The 14,876-nt window shown below is 44.2% G+C and overlaps 1 long non-coding RNA gene across 1 annotated transcript; it reads left to right on the plus strand.

Moving 5' to 3' along the window:
• Positions 1 to 1,864: 1,864 nt before the first annotated feature.
• On the plus strand, positions 1,865 to 8,023 carry LOC119400869 (uncharacterized). The gene is made up of 2 exons (XR_005185291.2): positions 1,865 to 1,974; positions 7,774 to 8,023. It is a non-coding gene; the product is annotated as an uncharacterized LOC119400869 (long non-coding RNA).
• The last annotated feature ends 6,853 nt before the right edge of the window (positions 8,024 to 14,876 follow it).

The raw sequence follows: 14,876 nt of genomic DNA on the forward strand, positions 1-14,876 counted from the left end.
TATCTCGAGAATTCTTTTCTCGGACACCTCAGTTGCCCTAGCTGTGTTGAGTGCTACAAGTCTAGTGATTGGCGACTTGTCAAACTGCGACATCCTATAATGTTTGTAAGGCATCTGGCGAGCGGAGTCACTTCAGCTCGTCGCTGCAGTGAGCGTCCCGCTCTAGCTATCCTGCCAACGCCAGCATCCAATCGTCTGCGGCTGTAACTTCACCACTGAAAACACAACCACAATGCCCGAGTTTACGATTATTGGTGATCGCTCTCAAAGATTGCTTAGGAGCGAAGCTCCTCAGGCCGGCACTCCTCCACGCTGTTGAAACTCCCTTCTCTTATGCATCGCTTTAGGTTGCAGTGACCGGTGATTTAGGAGGAAATGTTAAGACCTTGAGCGGTTTGGTTCTAGCGCAACACAAATTCGAGGTTAAAAGAAATAAGCTCTGCGCACAACTAGTTATAATGGTCGTCTTCACTTTCACCACCTTTGTCGTGGATTGTGAAATGACAACCATCATTCTAGCGCACTACGAGCGCTTTGTCGAAGGTAGTAGCAGATGGTCTCCCCACCCGGAGCAAAGAGACAACGAAACGCTGCGCGCGGCGTTCCGTCGCCGCCGTCGAAGGTCCCCGCCGCATCACCGCTCGCACCTGTCTCCCACGTGTCTCCTTCTCCCTGCGCTGCGCGCGCCGCACACTCACTCGCTCAGTCGCTACCCGCTCCCCACCCTACCGCCTTCATGAAAGCCAGCAGCGAGATCAGGCGCATAGTCGCTTGCCTCCCATTTCTAAGGAGCTTCGCTCATCGGTTGTATTCGTACACGGAACAACTGCTGATTTTTTGTTTGCATGCATTTGCAGATTGTCGCCGTACAGAATAAAATAAGAACGGCTCGTAGTGTGGCGCCACCTGGCGGAGCAAATATCAAACTCGACGGAGCTCCATCCGTCGAGTGCGCTTCAGTCGCCAGCGACGGCACAGTGTTCCATGAGTTGAAGGGGCGACGCATGGGAAGGAGGGCATAGATATTGTCACGTGGTCGTGACATTGAAGAAGGTAGCAGTAGGCCGGTTCAAGACGAAACTTTTCATTTGGGCGAACCAATGCCCGGGAAACGGAAAGTCAAATTACAGCAATACACGCTGTACACTGATAGCGGCCGACAGAGCGTCGGCCGTCGATTAACAACCACGGCAAGGCGCGTCGGCATTTACACATGAGGCATTGAACAATCCATCCTTATCGCTGGTGGCCGCGTTAGTTCGAGAATCAACTCAGCTGTTCGTGTTTGCGCGCTAAAGCCTAGCAGATGATCCTAAGATAATCTCGAATGTTCGCAGACATTCTGGAGCGGTTTGCGCGAGGCAGCAGCTATATATGCGATGGACCGGTAACATAAAATATAGAAAGTAAGGAGCGCGCGTGGCAATATGATCACCCGGAGTTGCCTTGGTGCACGGTAATTTGTGGTGCGAATGATTTGAAGATGCGTTAGCCTAAACGCCGACAACATTTCAGAAACCGTTTTCGGATCCCTTTAAAATTGAAGATTATCGCTGCAACCTGACCACGAGCAATGTCACAAAAATAAAAGGCTCATAGGTGCGAACTTCCTTCCTCTCATCCTCCTTAACTGTCCTGTTAGAAGAACTTTGGGAAGATGACAGTTTTCGTTTCAGGCCACACTGCGCGAAAATAGAATGCATGTGCCTTCTGGCACTCCATTTGAGTTTATAACCCTAAAAAAAAGAATTCACCGTTACCCTCTGTGTCCTTGTCTTTCAAAAGCCATTTTTTCCTGCACTAAATTGTGTTCACCGAATTCACCTCCATTTCTTTCCCTCATTTTCGGCCGATAGCTTGCCGGGTATGCACATTTGACTATAACTATATGTTCGAAGGAGATGTACTTAACCTGTCTGACCCGTGCGCACAAGTGTCATGCTCAGCCAGCTGCAGTAGTGTGACCATTGTAGGGTGAGTATGTGGTTTACTTCGAAACCGCTGGCCATGAAGCACATTTTGTTATCTTGCGAAGATGTAACTTAGTGCTTCATTATGTACTGTGGCTTGCTTTCGCTCGCATTTACTTCTTGCGAGTGTTTACTTTGTGGTATCACGCCCAATGAAACCAGGAGCGTTACTAAAATCACCATTCGTAATTTATATACAGCGTTTCTCATCAACCCAGGTCTAACTAAATAAAAAAAGGCAGAATAGATGTGACGATAGGACATCAGTAACATTTGCTGGCAGGCTATTTCCGCGAGATCGGGCTATAGGTGGCAGCACCGTCGCCGCGTTTGTGTGGATAGGCGGTCGGCGGTGCGTATACAAATGTACGCAGCGACGCTGCGCCGTATGCGGTTTGAGTCGATTGTTGGCGAGTAAAGAGCGTTTACTGCAGCCTGATGGTGATGTATGTGCCCTCCATTGCCACATCAATGCACGCAACCGTCCTAACGTAACTATTAATTACGAGAGAAGTGCAATCTGCCAATAAAATGGGGTACTAGCCTTCAGTCACATTCGTGTTTTACCCCGTGCTCGACGATTTTTTCTTGCTTTATTTGCACGTGTTTAAATTGTGTTTTGCCTATACCACAATATAAACTGTTATGCGCGGCTGAGCCATTGAAGTATTTACTTCATGCTCTAGCAGCTACAAAGAAAGAGAACCTGTATTTCAGCGTATAATTAGATGAAGTAGAACTTTGTGCATTATGATTTTCTGCTTGCATGAATATGCGTATTGCTGTAGAAATGCATGGCTTCAGGTCTTTTTCACCGCTTACCATCCCCTGCAGACGATAGTTCATGCTTTGCGGTATCACAAAGATTTCCAAATCGCCAACACATCACGAGATGGTGTCACTAAACTTCTGCATTCACACCTCGACATTTAGTACTTTTTTTTTCGTTTAGGACGACGCTCAATGAACTATGTGACGTGCTTGAACGTGAAAGCGGTACCCACATTGAAATTATTTTGGTGAATGGAGGGTACGATGGTTAGACCTAGCGCCATACCGACACGGGCGTGTACTCACTTATAAGAGTGCATACAAGTCTCGTAAGGCGAAATGCTCATGTATATCGTGCAGGTATACGTACAAGCATTTGTTACTGTGCTACCACAACGGAATAAGCTGTAATGTGAGGACGCGCATGACGTACGCACACATGCGAACGCGGTGTGGCTAGCAGACGAGCAAGGAGCCATCCACACCGCGGAGTTTCGCCCGCTCGCCGCTAGGTGCCGACTCTGCTCCATCTCGCCGCCAATAGTGACGCGTAGTTCATAAGCATGCCAGCACACACGTAATAAGACACGAAGAAGACACAATACAGAGCGCTGTCCAATTCACACTTTCTACTTCGGTCAGCTTGCATATTTATGGAAAACCATCAATATCAGACAAGGTATCGCAAGAAAGGGGAGCAATAAAATATTAAAATCCTTTCCACATACACGCGCTCCACTGCGTCATCCTCTTCAGAACATAACATTCACCTCTAATGTAATGATAAAAATTCATGTTTTTTTGTGTTAACAAGATTGAAGAAGCGCTCACGCAGGAACAACCAGCCTCTGCAAATTCCGCGAGCTTCAGTTATTTCACGTGCAGCGCGCTGTCTTATCCTGGCATCTGTGCACCACATAAGTCCGCTGAACTCTGTCGTGCGTCTTCTTTGTCTTAATTCTTTAATTGTTAAGTTTCTGCTGGTATACCTATGAACGATGGGCAAACGTTGTCTGTTAGACACCGCCTTGAACGAACTGGTGAATATTTTGTTCGAATTGATCTGCGCGTTAGTAAATATAGACGGCCCAAATTAAGAAGTTGCTTCCGTAATCCCACAAATTCCTATATCTAACTGCGTCGCAATTAGATATAAGGTTTCTAGAGCACCGCTTTGGCGAAGCAACAAGGGTAGCACAGCGCTTACTTCGTGCCAATATTCGCGTTTCGCACCGCAAGATTGAAATCCGGGAAAAAAAAAGTAACCGTAATAGTCGTAGCGAGATCGAAACAGCCTAAAAAAAAAAAAAAAACCTTCGCGTGCGATGCTTATTCTGACATGTGACTTTTGGCACTTATTCAAGAAAATAAAGATTTCGAGCAGTATTTTCTGCACGTTAGGTGATGAATGCTGGCAGAATACTTCACCAGTGGGAGCAACGCAGCCCATAACAAATCATCGCTAGTCGTATCTTGTATCTCATTGCCTTTTATCATAATTACCTTAACCTGAATCAGGGATGCATAGCATTTTTGGCAAAGGTTTGCTGCATTCCGAACGTATTCTCAGTTGCATAGCCTATTACTTTTTATTTATTTTTTCCGCAAAAGGTAATGATGCAACGCAAGGCGTCATCGCCTCTTATGTCATTACCTTTTGCACAGTATGAACTAGCTAGCACAACAACATGTTTAATAGGAAACTTTTCTTTTTTCGTCAAGCGAGGAGCGCGCCTGATATTTAAAGCGTTGCCTGTTACCTCTCCCACGAACTTCATCGTATCGTATTCCACCCAGATCTCTCTTGCACAACCATATCAGTTAAGCAATCAAACCCGCGCTTGCTAGACTCGTAGTATGTCATTACAGGGGTGCACACTCAAAACTAGGGCTTCGTCCTCGACTGAGCATTGCAAATTTAAGACTTCAAAATAGTTGTATGTTAAAGATTATAAACATGAGTGAGGATCGCGTAAAATTAACACAAAATAAATAACCTTATAAAACGCACGTTTCTGAAATAACAAATATTAACTATCATTCAACTTGATATAAAAACGTACGTATAATTCAATCGTCAGAGCGCATGGAAAGCAATATCCATGCAATACTGAGCAAGCATTCTCGTCCCGTTTTATCGACAAACGCAGTAGCAGCAAAATTGGAAATTATAATACAAGTGCAACATGGCGGCCTGTTTTTACGATAGCTTTAAGGTTTATCTATAGATAAGCAAAATTTTACACCATTTCATTCACTAGCCGTTCTCTTCTAATAAATAAAGGTTACATTGTTTTATAAATGGACCAAACACTCAACCTAGTGAGCTGAGAGAACCGTGTGCGCGAAAGTAGTGATACAAAAATCTGGAGATGACCTTAATTCATGACAGGTGTCTATTAGCGGCGCTAATAAAACAATTAGGAGCCCTTCCACTATCAAAACAAAAACAATTAGGAGCCCTTCCCATATCTGTTAAGTGGGGGCAAGCGAAGATTAGAGTATGCGTGCCTAACCAAATACGTTTCTTTCTTTCTGCGCTCTTAAAAAAGTAGTGGCACTTTCTAACAAGGAGGAAGTAGACGCTTGTCACAACGTTTACTACTTATGCAGTAACTGACGGTAGTAACTTCCAAGTTAGTAAATTTACTATCATCCCGCTTGCCACTACCTAGAGGGAAGTAGTAATAACAAGTTAGAAACTTTACTACCCTGGTCGAACAGAAATAAAAAAGTGAGACCATATGACATTGTCTCTTCATGTGATTACCCTGGTAAATACATATCACGATGGCATCCTCCGATAACAATGTACGCGAGCACACACACACATATATGCACGCACTGAATATTAAGGCTTCTGCGTGACGCACACTAACCCACAGATAGCGAGAGAGATGACGACTTTTAGTTATAGTCCCGGAGATGTTAGCCCACTCTGAAAGCAACCCAAATAATACATGTAGCCCTACTTGGGGTAGAACATGCTGTACAGGCGAGATAACTATGAACTCAAACTTACATTTGATGTTTTGCGCCACGAATTTTATACTTTACTATAAAAATACAAGTGTGTCATGACGTAGCATAAAACCATTATTCCCACATAATTACGAAAATTATACCACGGCTACATTTTTAATACTACTGTCACATTCAGAGCATAACGCACTTCACCCGATAAGAGTGGTAACGTTTATACTAACTCGTCACGTATGCAAGTATATATAGTAACCTCTATAAACCCCGACACGCTAAGTAGTAAGGACACTATTTACTACCAACGAGAAAATGTTAGCGAAACGTAGTAAACTTGTCAAGGTGGTAGTAAATGCTGCAGTTACAACCTTTTCTAAGACTCTATGGCATTATGCAATGAACACTTTTCCTTCTTCCATGCCGGGAATTGAACCTTTACCCACATGTTTAACAACGCAACACTTCTGTTGCTACAGGCAACAGCGAGGATCACACGTGAAACAATGATATGCAACTATGAAAGGCAACAATGATAACTGGCAACGTGAAATGATAGGTGACTTCGATAAAAAATCAGGCTGTCATATCAGAAACGGCTGATCACCAAGCCCGCGATGGAGAAAGCATCATTTATTGGAAAACGGCGCACACTAAGAAGTATGTTACTGGTGCACCTTTGAGGCCCGAATCCGCTTACACCCGCATTTCTGTACACTCGCCAGTGCCGGGTTTTTGGCGAACTATGACGCCGCCAGCGAAATCTGTAACTCACAAAGGCTTCGCTTAAAAGAATAAGCAATAACCAAACGTTTGGTAATTCACACGGACATGGCAGCACTACAGTTTTGGATCGACACCAAAATATGGACGCATCGTTGTTAATTTCATCGCCTGTACTTGGGGTATAGATATGTGCTTGTATATACTAGCGAAATCATGACGTATAAAATTTTTCTGTCACGTGGGTGATATGGTCACTCACTCTTACTAAACGCGTGTGTTCCAAACGCCGAACACGAAGCATTTGTGAATGCTTCTTCCTTCCACTAACCTGCGGTCTATGGCTGCCTGTGGCTAACATCCTTACCTTGCCACTTTTCCTTCTTACCCACTGCCTGCAGAAGCAACTAGGTTGACGTCCTAAAATAAGCCTTGTTTTGAGGATGCCACCGAGACCGATGCCACACGAAGACGACAGCGGTGAGGGCCATGCAGGAACGTGGAATGGAACGCGGTGAAATGAGGAACGTGCGCACTGAAGTTGACTGAACAGAACAAAGCTGGCAGGTGAAAACTACAACACCAGCAGTTGGCAGTGTAGGGAAATTCTGTGTTTTCCAAAAGAAGAATGAATGCCTTTGCCCTGATGCAGAAATGCAATGTACGCTCCATTGATGAAGGCTGCGCTTTGCGTAAACCATTCGACAGCGATACCGGTGTCACAGTGGCACACAAATTGATATTCATCTACAAATGTGTGACTTCTTCGCAGCTCGAACACGCATTAAACGCATCAGAATTTGTTAATTCCTCACAATAAGTACATAGGAAGCGTGCGCAATCAATTCTTTATTTCCAACCAATCAAAACGAACAGCATAAGCTGAGCCACACATCCCTTCCGGCAGCAGAAATTGTTAACGTGCGACGCCGCAGTCAGCGCGGAAACCCACTTCGGAAAACACGTTAAAATATGAAAAGCTTTGCTCTCGCCGATTTCACTGGTGCCACAGCAGCCATAAGACCCATCGCAAGCAAACGGCAGATAAAAACGACATGCGTAATTTGAGGTGCCCCTTTAAGCTCAGAAACGGGAAGTGTCTACAGAAAATAGTTCTGAAAACTCGCAAGACTACCATTCGTTTCTTTTTAGCACTTTAAGTTCCTTTCCCGTATTCCGGCTGTACATAGGATAAGAAAGAGAGTTCACGTTTATATGAATATATGGATGAGCAATTTTCAGACGAGAAGAGAGAAGTGTTTGCTTATTTTTCAGTACCCATTGAAATATATTTATGTCACAAATTGCCACATTTTCCTTTTGTTTCGTGCAGATGCCCACCACCTCCAGGCGCGATAGGTGGAAACGAAGAGGAAAATGAGTGGCCGCATTGCTGCAGTGGCGTGCAGTCTAGAGTTCCATGCGGTACAGGAGGTTATCAGGGGAATCAATACTACGATCAATGACTTTCTTTTTTCCCTCACCGTTCCATAGAGTATGCGCAACGCTAGAAGTAAGTGTTTTTAAAGGACTCGTACGTTCAAAAGAGAAACATGTGGACTCAATAAATTGGACATTTTTTTTATAGTTCATATTAGTGCATCCTTTTTTTCCACCTGCTGTTTTAACCAATATATCAGTGCCCAAAATACAACATTTAACGTGAATCCTTTTATGCCTGTTTTATCATGATGTTTGATCGCAGCGTGGTGATCTATTATTACTCCTTAAACAGAATTTCAGCCTAGGCCGCTTACGCACGTTCATTTACGGTCTTGCACACGTTCATTTAAAAATTACCTCAACATCAGATGCAATTAGCTTATTCAAAAGTTTATAGATAAGAGAGATCAACACCGTTGACGAAAGTGTTTGAGAAATTGTTAAAACCTAATTACATTCGCATTACTTTCGTCTCTTCTATGAACTCTTTATTGACTTTTCGCATATGGAGCCTGGCTGGGTACATCTTCTATAGACCTGCAGATTTGATTAACTTCGTTAACAATTGTTCTGCAACATTTTTGTCGGCCATCATCGCTCGTTTTAGTTTCTAGTTATCAACAGCTTCATTGAAAGCTAAGCTCAATGTCACTGTTGGAACGTCCCAACACCTTACACACCCGATTATGGTTTCTCAACGATTATTTTAAAAATTGGGGCAGCCACGCACTCATGGTGCGAAGACTGAGGAAGCAGCAGAGCTGGTGGCGTTGCCTTCCACCTCACCCACACTTCTCTTACCCACTGTACTACACAAGCACTGTACTACACAAGACTATGCTATACTTTACCCTCTCACCTCCTCCTTTCTCTCCTCCTCAACCTCACTTTCCTTTCCCACCCCTTGCTATATACTATAATATACATGGCTATGCTTGCTCTTTTTTTTTTCTCTTTTTTGCGTCTATTAATTTCTCCCTCTTTCTCTATCTGTATATTTCTTTCTGAGTCTTTTTATCTTTTTCTCTCTTTCTTCCCTTTCATTCTCTCTACTTCTGTCTTTCTTTCTCTCTTTTTGTCTATGCACTCGTCTCTCACCCATCAGAGTTATTGCATCCTAAGTCTGAGTCTGTCTGAGTCTTTCGAGCATAAGGAAGATCGTTGCAGTCGTTAATTGTGCGAGGGTGAGTGGAATAACATGTATATATTAGTACTGCTAACGGAACGGCAAGAGTGTTGAATTGTTTTTTGGGGGTCGCACGAATGTGTTTCACCCCAGTAACGCCGTACAAACCGGCGCCCGTGTTCTTGGAGCGAAGCAGACGATCGAGAAGATGACGATGAAGAAGAAGAGGACGAAGAGGCGCGTGCAGGTTCATGATGGCGACAGTTTTCTGGTGTCGCCACACGTCGTAACGGAAAGCTCCAATGTGAAAAAAACGCAGACGCGTTGCTCCTGGCTGGACCTTATATCAATCCTTGAGTTATCAATCTGAGTCGTGAATCTATTGTGTGAAGCTCAACACTGATCGCTGTTGCATGGGGCGTATTTTGCTTGGGCTGAACGAACGGAAAGCAGGAAAAAAAATCGCCCACACCTCATTTGATGTCATCAGCGCCCGATATGGCCATCGCTATCGAGTCATGGAAGCGCTCTTTGAAATCGTCGGCGAACATGTCGTTGGGAGCGAAGATGCCGCAGAAAATACAGAGTGCCCTGATATGCCTGTTTGAACATGCGCATTAGAGTAGCTGGTGCCTGCCTGATCAAGGTGGGATTATCACTAAGATACTGCAGGCAACAAACGTGCGTACGATTTGAGATCGGTGCTTTCGAGCATAAAGCAGATTGTTGCAGTCGTTAATTGCGCGAGGGTGAGTGGAATGCTAACGGAATGGCAAGAGTGCTGAATTGTTTTTTGGGGGTAGTACGAATGTGTTTCACCCCTATAAATCATGCACTGTTCAAAATTATCAGCCCTGGAGGGGAACAGCATAACATTCAATGCATTTTTTCTAATCTTAGTACAGAAAACAACGATACACGAAACGACATCTTGTGAAACTACGGCGGCTGCACTACTGGTCCTACTGTGTAATCTTCCGTTGAACTAGCCTAACTTTGCGCACGACTCACCGTCTAAAGGTTACAAAGGCCAGCGGCAGTTACTTTTTCGCACTGATATACGCCATAAGGACATGAAAGTCCTCCACTTCATGAACGGAGGCTTTGTACAAAAAGCTTACGTACAGTGCCGCGACAACGTATCTCGAATAGGAGAGCTATAAGGTGAGCTAGTTGATGTTGATTCATCTTCAGACTTGAAGTGCGCTTAGTTAACACAAACGAAAAAGTTGCCTTATGTCTTGTTTTTTTTTTTCGTCTGTGTTCGTGTTTACTAAGCGCACTTTTGAAGATGAATATCTCAAACATAGTGAAATTAAAAACAGGGAAATAAAACTTAAACCACCTATACTACGCACAGCTCCATGTTTTTTTTGTTTTTTTTTGTTTTTTTCGTTTTCGCCAAGTACACAAACACCACTAAAAACGAATGCGCGTGCACGCCGGTATCAACTCATACTTTGGCGCTTCGATGTACGACGCCCATAAGACCATATAATGTATCATTTCCATTATCCGAAATACGACAGTCAGTGATTGTGAACAAAACCACAATGCACCTGTAAAAATACAGCGGAATGACATTTAAGCCTCCTGAACGGATGACTCACTGCAAACTGTGCGAGCGCAATCAAATCAACGCAGTGTCACGTGATCCAGCTTGCTGCCAGCCACCGATTCTAGGGCAGGGCCCTGGCACGTGATAGCACTTTTGTCCCTTATTATTTTTCACTATAGTTAAACTAAATTCTAATTTATGCCCTCGTGCTTCAGAACATAATGTGTATAGCACATTTCTTTCTAATTTGAAGTATTATTCCTTTATAATGAAGCGCTTTCCGGACGGCTGAAAGAATTATGCGCTTGATGAGCACAATGACATCCCTAGACGTCTGTCATGGTCTAAACCTGAACTTGAGACATATTTGAGATTCCCCTAGGTTTCATGTTTTTCCGCTCACTTAGAAAGCTGTAATTTTGGGGCTTGCATATTCCATTGTCAGGGACGTAAACACTACAGCTAGCCTGTATACACGTTTGCCATATCCTTATTCTTTTATAAAGTTTGCAATCTTAGTTGACGATTATTACGATGTTGTACGGTTATGAAATCTTCTTGGTGTATCCTTACTTCTTGCGCGGTTGTCATGCAGCCACCATCCGCTTGTGCGTTAGTCTTTTTTCCTTAATTTTGCGCTAGATATTTTTTTTTATATTCTTCTCCTTCCAACCTTTTATTTTCTTCCCCTGCTTGTTTCAGCAAGACGGTACGCTTCTTCGTGCAATACAAATTTCTCACTTTCTGTGTGATCGCTAGACGCTGTCTTGCGCTCTTCTGTAACTTGTTTTATTTGTTTGTCTAATTACTTCCGTACCTCCTTTTTTCTATCTTGCAATAATTATTGAGCCCTGCTCTTCTGATATTATGCGCATCAGCGCTCTTCCTGTTCCTGGTAAATCCAGATTGCTCTGGAAAAAATATTTTCATATCTCAGTATTCCTGCGATATCTGCTATTTCCGTTTTATTCTGCTGCGGTTCCTTCCTGTGCAGCGTGCTTATCTCTACCTCTAGCCTAGGCGTCGAATCTGTTAATTGACAGTTACGCTCGCCTCCTTGCGGCATGATAACAGGGGAGCGAAGTTTTTCAGAGCTCTTCCAATAATGATCAAGCCTGCTGGACTTGATCATTATTGGAAGCGCCCGCTGCGCGCTGACGCGCGCCTTATGCAGGACCCGAATAAAGTTTTTCAACCAACCAACCAACCAATAATGATCCTGCCTGAAAAAAGTTTCAGGAAATTGGCGTTCACGTTGAGCTAAAAAAAAATCACACACCTTTGATCGCCAGTTGCAAGCAGAACTTGTGGTACAACACGTTGTCAAAACCTATAGATATGTCGATGACTTCCTATTAATTTTGAACGTAATAACACCTCGCTTATATCCGTTGCTAACATCTTAGAATGTTTTAAACAATGCGCACGTTCATTATAGTTCACCCATGAACAACAGGCCAATTATATGTTATGGTATTTTATGTTAGCCGTTCCCTTGTTCTTTGGTAAGGTGGACCATGTCTACTGGGAATTCTCGCCACGGTCCAAGAAGAGTGTGCTACCACATATGACTCCTCACACTAAGCTCGTAAAAAGAGAAATTGATATTTTCTGCCTCTGTTCCTCGTTGGGGAAATCCTGTAGGCGTATGACAGAGCACAGCTTCCGCACGCAAGTGAGTCAGTCGTCTGATCAGCTCGGGTTTCCCTGACAGTGTGATAGGTGCAGTGGGTGGTACTCTATTAAAGAAGGTAAACAGGACAAGCACTACCAACACCCACATGCTGTACCACACAATCTGAAGAAGATTGGTCGAAAGCACGGGGTAGACGTCGTGTTCGTAAACTGGCTCAGATGTGCTCACTGGTTAATATCCATGGGAAAGCAGGGGCGGATCCAGGTGCCAACTTTGGGGGGGGCGGTTCCTTCATCTGACCGGGGGGGGGGGGGGGGATGGTAGGGTAGGGATGAGGAGAGACAGGCACTGCAGGCAGGCGGGGGGAGGGCTGACACATGCTTTGGGGGGGGGGGGCGATCGCCCCTACCGCCCCCCCTCTGGATCCGCCACTGTGGGAAAGGGAAACTCAACAAGAAGGCACGCACAAAAAGCTTTGCCAAGCACTTTGTTCCGTGCGCTTATAAGGTGGTTTATAAAATTCCGTTGCGCTACGGAAAAGTGTACAACGGGCCGACGTCTAAATTACATACTCGGAGAATATGCATCATCCTTGAAAGTTCTTGCATGTGACTCGCACTTGTCTTCGAACTGCTAAATAGTGCAGGTGCATTCCACAGTTTAGTAGTACAGATTTACTTAGCAAGTCTATCCACAGACTGGTCAGGGAGATAATAATCAGTCTTAATAACAAAAGCTATATTGTTAGCTTTGTCGGTACGGCTTGGTAACACCGTGTAAGTAAGTGCTCTTGTGAAAAAGGATTCAATTCCAATACACATCACTTGTAAGTTGAGCGTCTGTCCTGTCATTTCTTTTCCGTTCTTGCTGTTACTCTGCTCATACGATTACAAAAAAAAAAAAAACTTGGAGGTCGCTTGAGCTTAGCTTTCACAAGTAGAACGCGATAGCGTAATGGGACCGTGTTCGTATTCCATTCCCAATCGCTAGCCCGCTTCGCTTATCGATAGAGACCTAACCCGTGCCGCAAGGAAAGCCAAAGTGCAGACGCCCTCCGGGTCCAATATCCATGCATGCTGCTCGACAAAACACGCTCACACGGCGGGACGACTAAAAGCGCAGCCGTTAAAGCCCCTCTACCGTTAAAGCCCCTCTACTAAAGCCCCTGTACCCCGAAGATAGAGGGGCTTTAGCGGCCGTGGCCGCCAAAGAACTGCTCAAGAACCTTCGATGTGCGTACCACCAACGCTAATTGTTGTACATATATAAATAAGTCGCCATTGGTATGCTAGAGGATGTATGCGGAGTGGCCGAGCCGCTAAACTCGTCGCGCCACGGGGCAAGAGGTCGCAGGTTCGAATCCCCAGTCCCACTCGACCGAAAGATTTTTATTATTTCTTTATTTGCATCAACCTCGAGTTTTCGCTCACGGTCGACGCTGATTTTCCGCTCACAACCAAAGACGCCGCCGCCACCGAAGTTCCTGCGAAACGAGCTCTAACGCTATCGCGCTAATATGTTGCACAAACTGACAGCGACCACCTTGTTATCGCTTTAGGCCTACTTACCTGCCGCAGCGGACGCGTCGCTTGTGATTCGGTAGCAGCTTAATTGTTATGTAGGCGCACATTTAACATTAATTTGTTCTTGTTGAGGTGTGTGTTGAGGATCGGTACCAATCAGGGGTTGTCCTAAAACAGCTAGATATCTCGAGTTTTTAAATTTCGTATTGCTTGTAGTGCATCGTCAATATCGTCGAATTAAGCCACAAACGTGGCTGCGTTGAATCAGTACTTTATTTATGCTCGTAGCGAAGCGCGAGTAATTGGTGTAATAAGTGCGAGTCATAAACGGGAGTGTGAAGCACGCGGAAATTTGTATGGTTATATATATATATATATATATATATATATATATATATATATATATATATATATATATATATATATATATATATATATATATAATATATATATATATATATATATATACCCATCATTTTTGTGTCTCCCACACAAAGTGGTTTCCTAGGTCGTCTTGCTAGCTGAGCCTTTGCCTGGACTGTAAGAAGTCCCTCGTACAGGTATTTCGCTGTAAAGGCATATCGTTGCTGGCGGACTCCACAGCTAAAATTTTCTTTAGGCAAACATTTAGGTCTCCTGTGATATCGTCTAAATGTGAAATATATAACGACACAATGCAAATTATGAAACCAGCGGTTCTGGTCGCACGTAAGAAAAGCGTGGAAAAAACTATTTTCCCGGGTGCCAATTCCCATTAAAAATGTTAAAGAGCATGACAGAGATTGTTGAATCTACGGCGGGAAAACGTTGGCGGGAAACGCCATGCCGTGCACAAGACGCGCGAAGAAGCGGGCGTAAGGCGGGGCTGCTCGTGAGCACGCAATAAAAAGAAAGAAAGAAGAAGTTTTCAACCAGCAACACGGGTGTCGGCCTCTTCTCTGTCGCTACAGAGATAATTAAGTCGAAAGCAGCGGAACGTACGAGATTCGCTATCTCTTCTATTTATCTCTACCAAGCAGGCGCGCTATATATCTTACCATCGGAGGAGGAGGAGGAGAGGTTGAGGAAAGGAAAAGGCGCAACTTCTGCAACCCTAATTGGGAGCACGGCTCAGCGCCTTACCATCGCACGTTTAATTCGGAGTAAGCTA

This window comes from Rhipicephalus sanguineus, chromosome 7 (assembly GCF_013339695.2).
Source record: "Rhipicephalus sanguineus isolate Rsan-2018 chromosome 7, BIME_Rsan_1.4, whole genome shotgun sequence".
NCBI classification, from domain to species: Eukaryota; Metazoa; Arthropoda; class Arachnida; order Ixodida; family Ixodidae; genus Rhipicephalus; species Rhipicephalus sanguineus.